This window comes from Aotus nancymaae, unplaced genomic scaffold, assembly GCF_030222135.1.
Source record: "Aotus nancymaae isolate 86718 unplaced genomic scaffold, 86718_ANA_hifiasm-v0.15.2.pri h1tg000010l, whole genome shotgun sequence".
Classification (NCBI taxonomy): domain Eukaryota; kingdom Metazoa; phylum Chordata; class Mammalia; order Primates; family Aotidae; genus Aotus; species Aotus nancymaae.
Genome location: NW_026988421.1, coordinates 40,204,511 through 40,219,192, shown reverse-complemented (window position 1 = coordinate 40,219,192; position 14,682 = coordinate 40,204,511).

Here is a 14,682-nt window from a genome sequence, read left to right as displayed (position 1 = left end):
TGCTTTACGCATGCTCCCATTCTGAAAAACCATTACTTCTTTTTAGAGATGGGGTCTTGCTCTATTGCCCAGGTTGAACTGTAGTGACTATTCACAGGCCATAGTAGTGCACTTACAGCCTCTCAAACTCCTGGGCTCAAGTGATCCTCCTGCTTCAGCCTTTTGAGGAGCCGGGACTACAGGTGCTACTGATGCTACTATGCCTGGTTCATATCTCCATTTTGTAAGATGGAATATTAAAAAGAGAAACTCCAAGGTTTAAATAGAATAAAATTAATATTGTGTTTGCTGCTTTATCACAGATATCCTTAAATAAAAATGGATTTTTAAAATAATTGAGAGCACTTGGTGAGTGAAAAGCATAATGACTGCTAGTACAGTTTAGTGTCCCTGCCTTGGTGCCTGCTAAGGTGACAGACAGGCATTATTCGCCTTTACTTTTATATCATCAATGCAAATGCTATCACAGCAGAAAAGAGAAATAATGTATTCATATTATTATAAAGATGGTTTTAACCTTGTGTACCTCCTGAAAACGTCTGGTGGAGGCCCAAGGGTCTGAGGAGCACACTGACTGCAGAGGTAGCTCTTCTAAGGAAGCCACCTGGGGCAGAAAGCCATTTGGAAAAAGGTGGGGAGTAGATTTTGCAGGGACAGGTGAAAGGAAGTTATATAAAACAAAGCCTAAATAAGCACTTTACTGTTAAAAGTCTCTAAGAAAGATATAGCATAGTATAATTGCAGCTTGTTTGTTCTTTAGTTGTATATAAAATAATGTGCATTTTTGAATGGATTCTTTGAGTCTTAGGTTCTATCATTTATAATAAGGAAAGAGAATCAGAAGAATCACATGGTGGAGAGGGCCTGATGTATCTCTTTCCGTGATTATGTGGAATTACCATGGGGATCAGACAGGTTGGAGTCTTTGGGACTGAGTTCCTGCTGCCTAGGTGGAATATTGTGAATATTTATCTGAGAAAAACATTGTTTTCTAGGCTTCTATTGCTAATTAATCTCCTTTAAGATAGACATTTTTTAAATTTATGAATGCATAGATGAATAGGTGAATGAATAAGTGTTGGTGGCCTAGAAACCACTGTGTGCCTTCTTCAAGGAACTTTGCCTATCTACTCTCATGGGATTTTGTCCCTTAATATTTATAGGACAGTTTTGCCTTCTTTATCTCCAAGTCCCTTTCACCCTTGGGGAGGAAGGATCATCTCACTGCCACCCTTGCACTCCTTGCCCTATATGCTTATAGACAATGAAGAAATGGAACTGATCTTTGCATCCCAGTGTCTTCAAACACTCTTCCACATTTGTCTGGCCAGCATTTCTGCAGTTATGGTTCAAGAGGAAGGTTAGTGTCATCTGCAAACTGCAATCACATGGGTTTATATTTCCAAAAGAAATGGCAGCCTGAAACCTATTCTTCACTTCAAGGGGATTAGAGCTTCAGCTGATATTGGACTCTCTTATTTGTTTCTATAAATTTTTAGCAGCCTGAAATGGCATTAAACTCTGTGGAGAGCACAATATAATGCCACTAATCCTGTTGATCTTACAATGCTTTACAGAGGCGAGAAGAACAATAAATCCTTTTATGTGTAAATCAGGAGAGACATTAGCCATTTCTCTGCAAGGACATATCTTATTACTAGAGCTGGCTGAAATAAATTAGAGCTCAAGTATTAAATTTGAGATGCTCCCTTTTTCTTCTCCCTGATAGTCCACTGATTCTCACCCTCCTCTGATTGTCCCTTCTTCAAATAGTTGTATGCTTCTGTCTGTCTGTCTGTCTGTCTATCTGTCTGTCTATCTACCTAGCTATCAATTTGCTAAACTTCAGGCTTTGGCCATCCTGCCATTTTAGGACACATTCCTGCAGAGTATTGTGACAAATATTTTTAGGGAACAGAGTAAGACTTGAGTCTTGGTTTCTAAGAGTTTGTAGTCTACTGGAAGGAAAAATAAAATGAACATGTAACAGAAATTTAAGGCTGGATTTAGTAGACTATTGGTGAGGGTGGGGGCTTAGCGGTTGTGCTTGAATTCTGTGCTTGTCTCTCCCACTTTCCACCTTTACAACCCCAGGCAAGTCCCTTGACCTCTCTGAACCTGGGTTCTTCATTTGCAATACAAATTAACTACATAGGGTTTTGTGATGATTAAATGAAGCATAGCCTATTTAGCACAATGCTATTTATTGCCATAATTAGTACTATAATTTGTGCTCAATGAGATGTATAAGCAATGACCAAACTGATCCCTATAATCATTATTAATGGTGGATTTGCTCCACTGCCAATAATAAAATGCATCAGGTTTGGGTTTCTTTGCATGTACATTAGGATAGGCTGCTTTCAGAAATAAAGCTAACCAAGAGCCCCTGAACACTCACCAGCATTATACATATGGTAAAGTCATTTGTTTTACACAAGTTATACGGCCATGATTAAGAAGAGATAATACTCTTGAAACTGTCTTTCCCATTGTAGAATATGTTGCAGTAAAACACTTGGCACTGTTTCAAGTAATTCCTATTCATGAATCCAAGTGTGTTGCCTTTTCCAGAGCTGGAATTTATCCAGATTGAAGATAGTCATGGTCACTGCCCTGCATATGTCATCATGTTTGCTGTATATGGTACCATATACACTAAGCCCACTGTCTTCAGCTGTTTGCAGATTTGGCCACTATCTGTGCTTAATGTCTTCCCATTTTCTATTATACAGGGTGATACCCACCACTTCCCTCTCTTGCTGCCCCTTCTCATTCCAATACAGACACCCATGACTCATTTGAGTTATGCAGGAAAAAGAGAATCATAGTCGCTAGAATTTAGGGTACCAAAAGAGCCAATCTGCTTCAGGACTTTGGCAATCTAGAGTTCCCTGTGCAACAGGAGAGCAATGGATAAGTGAAAGAGGCATATAATCAAAACATCAAAGTGTCTTGTAGCCCCAGTTCTGATTCATTTGTCATGCTGGATGAATCACTGAGACTTCTGAGGCCTCAATCCACCCATTTGTATAGTAGATGTACTGCACTGTAAGGTTATTTCGTTCACCCGCTCACTGATTAAACATTTATAAAGAGCCTACTCTGTATAATGCATTGTGTAGAATATAAGACACAGTTACACACACACACCACACACATCATTGCTCAGAATGTGATGAGAACCACAATAAGAGTAAAAAAAAAATGTGAGGGGCTGCAGTCTTTCTGCTGTGTTTCTTTAAGCTACTTCTTAGTTCTCTAGCTATTAGGGCCAAATTTGTGATTTGTCTTTTCAAGTTCATTCACATCTCATGGATCATCACTACATTTCTGAGACTCTGTTGTCTCCTCTGGAAAATAAGGGAAATGAATCAAATAGCTATTTTAAAGGATTTTTTTTTCAAGAGAGCAGATGGAGAAAGGTGAAGAAGATTAAAGGAGAAAATCCATAGGGATGAATCGTTCCGTGGTCACATATCTATTATCCTATTTGTCTCCTAAACTCATTGTGAGTTGGACAATGAAGATATTCTTGTTCTTTTTTGATCTAGAAGAAAATTAAGACTTGTAGAGGCTGAATCATGTTCTGAAGGATACACCAAAGGCAGGATGCTCAGTACAGAACTATCAGTGTGATGCACAAAGGAATCTTTGTTAATTCCTTAAACTCAAAACTCACCTTTGTCATGATTTCAACCTTCTTTACCAAATAAGCTTTGTCAGAATTAACTGGTCATCAACATTTTCTCCTCCTAAATTATAATGCATGTGCTATCAGTTTTTGGTGAAAATTTTTTATCTGAGTTGAGGTTGGAGTGTTTAGAATGAGCTCACACAGAGGATGTTTCTCCTGCCAATAGATGGCAGAGTGGGTAAGCTTGTCTGAGAATGAAAATGAAATCTGAAAGGAGGGAGCTTGGATTCGGATATCCTGCTGAATCAACCTGTAATGATGATGTACCTACATTGCAAAGCCCACCACAAAGCATGGAAGACTTGAAAAAGACACCATCTCTATCTTTTGCAGTTCACATTTAGCAGATCCATAAAAAGACTTTTCCTTTTTATAACAAGAAACGTTATGCAAATGGTTAGTAAAGAAACATAAAGAGCAAAATACAACTTTGTTAGGGAAACTCTACATTTCTTATCTCTTCTTGATATCATGCATTGATAGTCCTAACTCTTTAGATGACTCTAATATTGAGAAAACCAAACTCTGCTTATAAGGAGCCACAAACAAATTAAAAACAATAACACTCCCAAACTCTGACTCACTCAGGGACCCCAGCCTTCTCTAGAGGAAGAAAGTGCCCTCTTCTTTTCCTGACTATCCACTGATACTAACAAATGCTAAAGGGTTTTCTCTGGAACAAGTTATCTTTATTCCATTCCTTTGAATAACCAAAGGAAACTCATTAAAACTATTTATAATTTTATATAAAGAAGAAATAACTTGTGAAAGATATTTTTTACCTATTTGTCTGCTGAATTATTAAAAGGCAAGAAATGGAAGATGAAAATACTGGTGAATTCATATTCATGCTCCAAAACCCAGCAAAATTGGGATCTCCCTGGTGAAGATTTTTCTGTCTTTTAAATTTGTTTATCATTTCTTCTGGGCTTCTAAAGCACAGTGTACCTTTTGACATCACATACATTTATCAGGCTCTTTTAATAACTTTTAAAAAATCTTTATATTTTTCTCACTTAACTGAGATCTTGTATGTCATGATGAAATAATTAGTCATCCTGATTCTACAGTGCCAAATGCAGGAATCATATATTAAGTAGCTATTGAATAAATGATATACAGATAGACAAATGGTTAAAAAGGAAGGATTGGGTAATTTCTAAACTGCCTCTTCATTTTTGGATGATATGAAAGCAACCATGCAGAAATTATGAAATGACAGCTTGGTGGCATCATTTTTGTGACACATCAGCTATAACCCATTTTAGAGCCATATCTAAGTTCATATCTGACCCTGCCACGTTCTAGAAAATAATTGAACATCTTTGAGCTTGTTTACTCATAAAATGGGAAAAAATAGTGCTTTATATAACTGTTACTAGTTTAAATTGCTAATAAAGAGTGTTCTACAATGTGAATATACATAAGGTATGATGACTATTGCTGTTATCTCTGAGACAAACCACTTTCTAAGTGGTATTGAATATCTTTACAGTCAGTCAAATTGGCAAACAAATCAAAAGTTGTTTTTTTAAATAGTTTTGAGAAACAAAACAAGAAGTTTTTTGTTTTCTCTTTTCTTCTTCTTCTTTTTTTTGATATCACCTTGATTTTGCTATCAAAGAGGTAAAGGCAATTTTGCAGATGAGAAATGGCTGATTCATTGAAGTAAAAAAAATGGTTTGCATTTGTTATTTATTTTTATGATTTACTTTAACGGACAAATTGGAAGTAAGAAGGGCTTATTTTATTTATTCTTATACTAAATTTTAAAAGGTGTTTTTATAAAAATTCTGATTGTGTTATTTCTCTGATAGGTCTTAGATACCTTTTTTTCTAGAAGATTTATAAATTAAAGTTTAATTTGATAAGCTATAATTTGAAGAATGACTTTAAGAATAATTTGAAAAATGAAGAATGAAATGGGGACTTGTGAAATTTTGAGAGTGGAGAATCCCTTTGGATAAAGAGAAAACACTAAAAATACATTTGTGATTTGTAAAGTTGTTTAAAGAATGATTCAAAACCTATGTCTGGGAACTCAGATACCAAGTCTAAGTTAAATTGGCTGTGTTACCGAGGGCTGTGCAGTCTCCCTCATTCAGCTCAGTCTGGGGTCAGGTTATCTGCATCTTTAGCTTTTGGCATGGAATGTGCTTTGCTGAACGAATGTCTCATCAAACAGCCAAAATGATAGAACTTGTGTACTTGCAGGACAGACACCAGTTCTTACCAGAATTAAAAGATCATGAAACAATAAAAAGTAGGTGACAAGATCTCCACCTGCTGAATTCACCTCAGTTCTTTAAAGTTACTTCTTTGAGGGCATGCAGCTTGCAAAACCCATGCTTTAAAAATGTACTGTGATTTTCTCACCCCCACCCTCTGTCTTGGCTGTATCCGAAGAAAATTTATCCTTATTTTTGTCTGTAGAGTGAGATTTTCTTTTCGAGTGCTTGGGAGCTTTCCATGGTGTCCTGTGGATGCTTCGAAATGAAGCCCTCTCTTTTTTAATCCTTTCGTTTTCTTAGACAGAATTGCCTCTTATAATTTCTTCTTTTTTACTCTCAAAAAATATCAGAAGAAAGGAGGAAAAAGAGGCAGAAAGAATCCAGCTGGAGACTGCAGCCTAGGTATTACAGAGGACAACTGCTGTAATTGGTTGTTAAAAATGGCACTGCAGTCATTTTCTCCACTGATGGAAAATCGACTTTTCCTCCTAACATTTTCTTCTGTGGCTAGGGAAATTAACAATTTAATTGATTTTAATGAAATGACCATTTAAACATACTCAAGTACTAGCTTTAAAGAGAAACAAAAGTGTTTTGAAGCATCTCTTTCCTAAACCAAATTCGTATGTAATTTGAATGGTGCAGTGTGTGAATGTTGATATTTAAATGCTAAATCATTCAGAATTGGTTCTCAGTAAAAATTTTTCTGATCAAGAAATATTCTGAAGATTTAGCATAAATTGTAGCCTATTGAGAGGACAATCCATAAGTGATTTTTTTTGTTTGTCTTGCTCTGTCACCCAGGCTGGAGTACCGTGGCACAATCTCTGCTCACTGAAACCTCCCATTCCTGGGTTCAAGCTATTCTCTTACCTCAGCCTCCTGGGTAGCTGGAATTACAGGTGCACACCACCACACCCGCCTAATTTTTGTATTTCTGGTAGAGGCGGAATTTCACCATGTTGGCCAGACTGGGTTTCAAATTCCTGGCCTCAAGTGATTCACCTGCCTTGGTCTCCCAAAGTGCTGGGATTACAGGTGTGAGCCACTGCACCCAGCCCATAAGTGAAATATTCTAAATTGTGTTAAACCGTTGAAAACTGATTGGGGCAAATCTGAAAATGATTGCATGATATTCATATGTAACTAGTCAGGGAAAAGAAAGATTTCTAGGGAAATGAACCTTGTTCTCAACCATTCTGGTGAACTTTGGACCATCCAAGAATCCTTCAGTGGTTATTGGAATGTGTAGCAATATGAGTGACATAAATTACGAGAAAAATGTTTCCATCAGTGCAAATAACCACACTATGCATACAAGCAGTCTCACACTTTGTAGATACCAAATTTCTGTAGAGAAATTTGGAACTATTTTGACAAATTTCAAAAATGTTCCTATTCCTTGGCTCCTCAATTTCATTCTAAAAATCTATCATAATAAAATTTAGGATGTGTACAAAGATTAACCTACAAGCATGTTCATTGTGGAAGTGTTTATTATGGAGAGGAAATGGGAAGAAATCCAGAAATCCAACAGTAGGGTTAACTACATTATAAATAAATGTCTACAATGCTATGTCATTTGGCTTAAAATTTCTGTCAAGTTAATGAAAATAGGTTATAAAATTATATAGAGTATAATTCCTTCTCCTTTATTTTTTACAATTAAAGCATATGAAAACATCTAGACAGTACACTTTAAAATTACTAATGGTTTTCTAATTGGTTTTGGGATTATAGATACTCCCTTTTTATTGCTTTCTTCCTGATATTCTCTACATTTTCAACAATGAACATGGGGTGCTTATATAATAAAATTGTACATTTGTTTACATATCACCACATTGGGATGGTTCAGAGCCTCCCAGCCTTCCTGGGCATAATCAGAATCTTTGTTCTAGTAGAAATTTGATCTCTTTAGAATATAAAGATTTTGTAGTTTTCAACATCTTAACACTTTCTGATTTTATAACATCTTATGTATTTAAAATATATATTTCCTCAAAGTGCTATATGGTATGTGTTAATTTTTTTAATTAAACCTTTTAAAATTAAAAATGTGTTTGAGTATCTCTTGTGATAGCTGCTTAGCTAATGGGGAAAATCCAGGATTTGGAATTCTGAAAATTGTTTTATAATCTACTTCATAGATATGAATCACTTTTGTAGGGATCATAATGATCTGGATCAAAGACCAAACAGCTATATACTTCGGGCTATAATGGAAAACAAGCCATATCATCCAACCTTCAGGTGTATCAATTTTATGATTTTCCAAAGAATATTATTATTACCCATTTGTATGCCTAATGCTCTGATTTGTGTGTCCAAGTTTCCTACTGTCATTGGGTCTTAATGCTCACAAACTTAACTACATCAGGGCTTACACCCTTGTTACTAAACCTTCTTTGATGTTTTGACTAGGTCCTCAGAGGGGAGCAAACCTGCAATTAAGGTGATTAAGGTCTGGAGAAACAATTTCTATAGAGATTGGGTTAAGGTACTTTGCTTTTGTGTGAATTAAGTTAGTAATTTATTAGTTGGGCCTAGTTTGTCCAGACTGTTGGTATAGCTCATGCTAAATGAGTAAATTCAAGATCTTCATTTCACCAGAATCATGTATAGTTTGTATTCCACAACCAACTATTCTATTAATTTGCTATTTGAATAGAAACATACTGACCTTAGGAGGCCCGAGAGAGAGAGAGAGAGAGAGAGAGCATCCAAAATTCCCAGTGCACTGCAGGTGAATTTCCTATTATATTTTTCTTAACAAGACCTGCCCCCTCAAATCCCATCTCCCCACCCAGGCAAAGGTAGAGAATTCTTCCTCTGTGATACCACATTGCGTTGTAAAATCTTTGCCGTACCATTCATGATATTATATGCTGGCTATTCATTTTGTCTATTTTCTCTTAGTAGACTTTGAGCTCCCTGAAGTTCAGGACTGTGACTTAATCGTCTTTCTGTATCTGATATCTGCCATAAAATAGCAATCAATGGATTAAACACGTGGAATGAATGAGAAGATAACCAAGAATTTGAAATTCTCCTTGTGAAGAAATGCTATAGGATGGGATGTTCATTTACTGTCAAGAATAACCTTATGTCTTGACTGGTAGTGATAAAAAGCAAGAAAGGAAAGTAATGATATTTTATAGTGCCCATTGTATGATATTTAAGGTTGGGAGAAAAGAAGGAATTTTCATTCTCTATTGTGTAAGTTAATTTGATAAAGTAGGTACTTTCCGGTTCTTTGACTGCTAGGGCATTTCATGCATATGCAGTCATTGCTCAATCTCACCAGATAGCTTTTTTTTAATCAATAAAAGTGCAGCAGGCTGGGCACCGTGGCTCACGCCTGTAATCCCAGCACTTTGGGAGGCCGAGCTGGGTGGATCACGAGGTCAAGAGATCGAGACCATCCTGGTCAACATGGTGAAACCCCATCTCTACTAAAAATATAAAAAATTAGCTGGGCATGGTGGCGCTTGCCTGTAATCCCAGCTACTCAGGAGGCCGAGGCAGGAGAATTGCCTGAACCCAGGAGGCAGAGGTTGCGTTGAGCCGAGATCGCGCCATTGCACTCCAGCCTGGGTAACAAGAGCGAAACTCTGTCTCACAGACACACACACAAAAAAAAAAAAAAAAAAGTGCAGCTAACTTCTGCAAAATGCTGATATCATTCTGCCACTTGGAAATCTTGCACCATATCAGTGTTGCTGTAGCAAACACCAGCCAGCACATTGAAGCTTGTCTGGAGAAATGAGCAGTCTGTACAGCAGCAGATTTCCTTTCAAACTTGTAGTGTAATTGAATAAGCTTTTATTTTCTCAGACGCTAGATAAAATATTGCTTGAATATATCACACTCAGAAAAAAGTAGAATCTTTCTGTGTTTTTTCCCCTATTTTCTCCATATCTGTTCATTTCTACAATCTATAGCATTCTAGTCAGCACACAGATTTAGGAGAAAAATGTCTTAAAATGACAGAATCAAGGAGCTCTTAGAAATAACCTGAAGTTGGTAAAACACATTGGGTTAAAATCTAGTCTTAAGCTCTAGGACTTAGAGGATATAAGCTAGATGCTTCCCCATTCTTAGAGGTCAGTGTGACAGCAGGAATAACGTTATTACAAATTAAATGTCAAACAATGTGCTGGGTTCCTTATGCACCCATTCTCTGTCTTGGAGATGGAATGAGGAATTAGTTGAAGTGGGTTTATTGAAGGACTCACAGTCTAGTGAGGAAAAGAGACAGTATGGTAAATTATAAAGACACTCAACAGGGACTTTGGGTTCCTAAAGAAAAAACATGTACTCCTCCCCATCTTCTTTTATAATTACATTTGTTTTGGGATTTTAGCACTTCTAACAAAAGAGTCTTGGTTATTGCAGTCTCTAGGTCCTAGGAATGCTAGACTATTCTTTCCAATATTCAGTGCCTGTGTAGTTTCTCTCCTGGGATCTATGGCTATGTCCCTGACTTTTGACCCCAGCCTTTCTCTTGATCTTGAGGCAGGACCAATGTCTACTCTCTGACTACAGCTGACAGGCTTGGATTTTGAAACTTGTCATTTGGCTCACCTGGTAACAAACTCATGGGTTTTTCATTACAGGTTCCTCTCTGTCTCTCCTTGGATCCAAACCACAGCAACCCCGTCACAAAATTCTGTCAGCAAGTTGCTGAATGCAGATGCCAGACAGGGACTTGGTCTCTTGTTTCTTTTTTTCTTTCTTTTCTCTTTTTTTTGAGACAGAATCTCACTCTGTTGCCCTGGCTAGAGTGCAGTGGCACAATCTTGGCTCACTGCAACCTCCGCCTCCTGGGTTCAAGTGACAAGTAGGTGGAAGTACAGGTGCGTGCCACCATACCCAGCTATTTTTTTGTATTTTTAGTAGAGATGGGGTTTCACCATGTTGGCCAAGATGGTCTTGATCTCCTGGCTTCGTGATCTGCTCACCTCAGCCTCACAAAATGCTGGGATTATAGGCCTTGAGCCACCATGCCTGGCGAGGTACTTCGTTTCAAAAGGTCAGCAGATTTATTGTGTTGTCATGGACCCCAAGGGGACAACTAGCTCTCCCTCTCTGGTAGCCACATTTCAAGGCAATTAGAACAAATTAGGCCTAGTGAAATGGAAATTTAACTGAGGAAACCATTTATTATTTATTAAATGAGTAATTTATTAAGCATCTTCTGGGTGCCAGGCACTGTGCTAGGAATTAGAAAAACAGAACTATTCTCATGTAATTGATAGTCAATGGGAAGACTGAGATAAAACCAAATAGTTCCACTGCAGTGTTTTATGAGCTCAATAGACACTTTGAAGGGAAAAAAGAAAAGACCAGGAGAACAGAGTAAACCACCACAGAAGACAAAATATTCTACCTGTGGCTTAAAAGTCAAGGAATAGGGAAACAATCTGTTCAAAGCAATTGAGTGGGAAAGAGTGGAGTGCCTGGGCAATGGTTTTAGTGTGGGAAGAAGGAAATGAAGGGTCAGGAAATTGACAGGTTCTGTCTGAGATGTACATGAGTTGTTCTCCTCCTGCCTGTGCATTTCTGGCTATGTTTCTCTTCTCCTTTATGGAGAAGAATCTCCACTTTCTTTTCCCTACCAAGGGCCAGAGTTTTAATAACTCACTACTCTCCAAAAGTTAAATTCAACATGTCCTTGGGGAAAAAAAGTTACATTTTTGACTCTCACCATAGATGCTAAATTTTATTAGCTGGTACCCAACTCATCTGAAAAAATTAATTCCATTCTTAAAAAGTGAAATTTACCCAGTATTTTACATTTAAAAAGTAGTTGAAACATTTGGTGCTTCTGAGTCATAGCTTTACTATCATACAAAATAGAGCCCCACAGCCTACATATAACTGCTCTAGTAATGTACTTCATACCCATAAAATGGTGTCAGCAGCTTATAACCATAGAGGAGAGCCTCTGTGTTCTTAAAATGAAATGCTTAAATGATAAGTAAGAAGACGACTCTTACTGTTAGCATCTGCACTTCTGGAGTTTCAATTTCTCGAGATCGAAGACTAACAATCTGGTAAGAAATGGACTGCACGAGTAATTCTCATGCCTGGATGTACATCCTAATTATATATGGACTATGTTAAAAAATAAAGAGTAGATGGTGGTGGAAATTGAAGTTTTAAAAAAAAAGTCCACAGATGACTTTGGTGCACAGTCAGGCTTGCAAATTTCAGAATTCAGTGACTTCTTTGGATATATCAAGTCGTAAGACTCTTAGGCAATTTTGTGAGTGAATAGTTAAATAATTCTACTTAGTCAAGATTGTCAATTGTATGTATATAAAAATAATTTGTTGGCAAAGGATTCCTAAGTGTTTTTCTGAATTGTGAAGGATTGTTTCAAAAACCATACTTTGAGCTGCTCATTTAAACTATAACCATTCTTTTAATCTGCTATAACAGAGGATACAAGAGTTCCCATTATTTCTGTTTTTTCCCCTTAATTGATAAATAAAAATTATATATACTTATGGTGTGCTAAGTACCATTCACATATATGTGCACATTATTAAATGATTGACTCAAGCTAGTTAACTATTTTTTTCTCATTCTTATTTATAATACCTCTATTGCTTTTGGCCATTAATTCATAAATGTCTTTTACTCCAGGCAAATCCAGGCAGGACTGTGCTGTTACTAGTGCAGAATTGTCTTCTCTTGGTGGAAGCAGGTATCTTCAAGCTGTACAGCATGTGTAAGAATAGAAAAATGTAGATTAATGTTCTGTTGTGACTTTTCACATGGTTGTTTAAAAAATGAGAGGACTGGCTGGGTACAGTGGCTCACACCTATAATCCCAGCACTTTAGGAGGCTGGGGTGGGTGGATCACCTGAGATTAGGAGTTTGAGAACAGCCTGGCCGACATGGCAAAACCTCATCTCTGCTAAAAATACAAAAATTAGCCCGGTGTGGTGGTGCATGCCTGTAATCCCAGCTACTCAGGAAGCTGAGGCAGGAGAATCACTTGAAGCCAAAAGGCAGAGTTTGCAGTGAGCTGAGATTACATCACTGCACTTCAGCCTGAGCAACAGAGTGAGACTCTGTCTCAAAAAAAGAAAAAGAAAAATGTTTGAGGCCTAAGTGTTGTCGAATACTTTAATTTTTAGAAAAGGATGAGGTCGATGGTAGAAAATCAAGTTAAATATGGATTTTTGAGAGCTTGTTTGGAGGTTCTAGCAGGGTAGTGCAGCTACTCATATACCCTTGAACGAAAACCGGTCCTCCTCTATGGGGTATGGTCATTTTCTTCCACCAAGGCCACAGCTTTGGGAGGGATGCACATGGCGTGATGAGGGAGGAAGGGGTCACCCGCCTAGCCAGCCAGATCAGCCAGATCAACCCTGGTGATCAATGGGGTGACAGAAGTCGCAGCAAGATTGCCCTTACATCTTAAATATAGAATTTGAATCACACAAAGTGACATCAGTCCTTTCCCTTGTTATACTTCAGGTGTGCGTCTGATGAAGAGTGAATCAAATTGGTCATGCTTGTGTCAGTGGTTCACCTTCACAGAGAATGGGGTTAGAGGAAGGGGATAAATGTTCTGGTGCCCTGCCACAACCAGCAAGGGATTTACCAGAACGAGTGAGCCAGTTCTTCCAAGGCAGAGAGGAATGCTGTTACCAGAAAACAGAAGGAAGGGTAAAAAACATGTAACGAGGTAGGTCCACTGCAATTGTAAATCAGATTACATTGTTATTTGTTTTCTCTGAAACTAAAATTGAAGCAGGATTACAAGAAATAAGGCTGTTTATCTTAAAGCCATGTTTAGAATGTAGTATAAAGGAATGCACATATTAACCACTTAATACACACCAGAAACAAAGGGAAGAATAATAGGAGTAAGCAGGCATTTTCCTGCATGAAACAATTGTGTTAATATGAGTCAAGGAGGGATTTTGTTCCAAATGTATGTTACATTAGATAAAAGAAGTAATTACAGAACAGTATGGTTTTGTAAGTTAAGTCACAAAGTTTTCACATGAGAAGAAACTCAGTCATTGTTTTCGTTGTTGTCCCTATCAATTGCACTGCTCACTTGTATCAAAGCTATTCTTATTAAGTAAGTAGAATGAGAGATTTCATTTTCACTAGCAAGTTGCAACTTGTGTGTCATAAGGATAAGCATTTTCTTTTTAAGTTTTTAAAAATATTTTAGTTTTGGGGGTACATATTAGATGTATATATGTATATATGTATTATGGGCATGTATGTGTATATATGTATATACACGCACGCCCATTATATATATATACACACACACACACACACATATAATATATATTATATATATTATATATATATATACACACACACACATATATGGTGATGTTTTAACACAGATGAGATGTTTTAACACAGACATGCAATGTGAAATAAGCATATCAGGGAGAATGAGGTATCCATCCCTTCAAGCATTTATCCTTTGAGTTACAAACCAGTTACACTCTTAAAGTTATTTTAAAATGTACAATTAAGTTATTATTGCCTATAGTCACCGTGCTGTGCTAGTAAATACTCGATATACTAGATCTTATTCATTCTTTCTAAGTACATTTTGTATCCATTAACCGTTCCCATCTTTTCCCCACCTGGCCCCCTACTACCCTTCTCAGGCTCTGGTAAACATCCTTCTACCTCTGTGTTCATAAGTTTAATCATTTTGATTTTTAGATACCACAAATAAGTGAGATATGCAATGTTTGTCT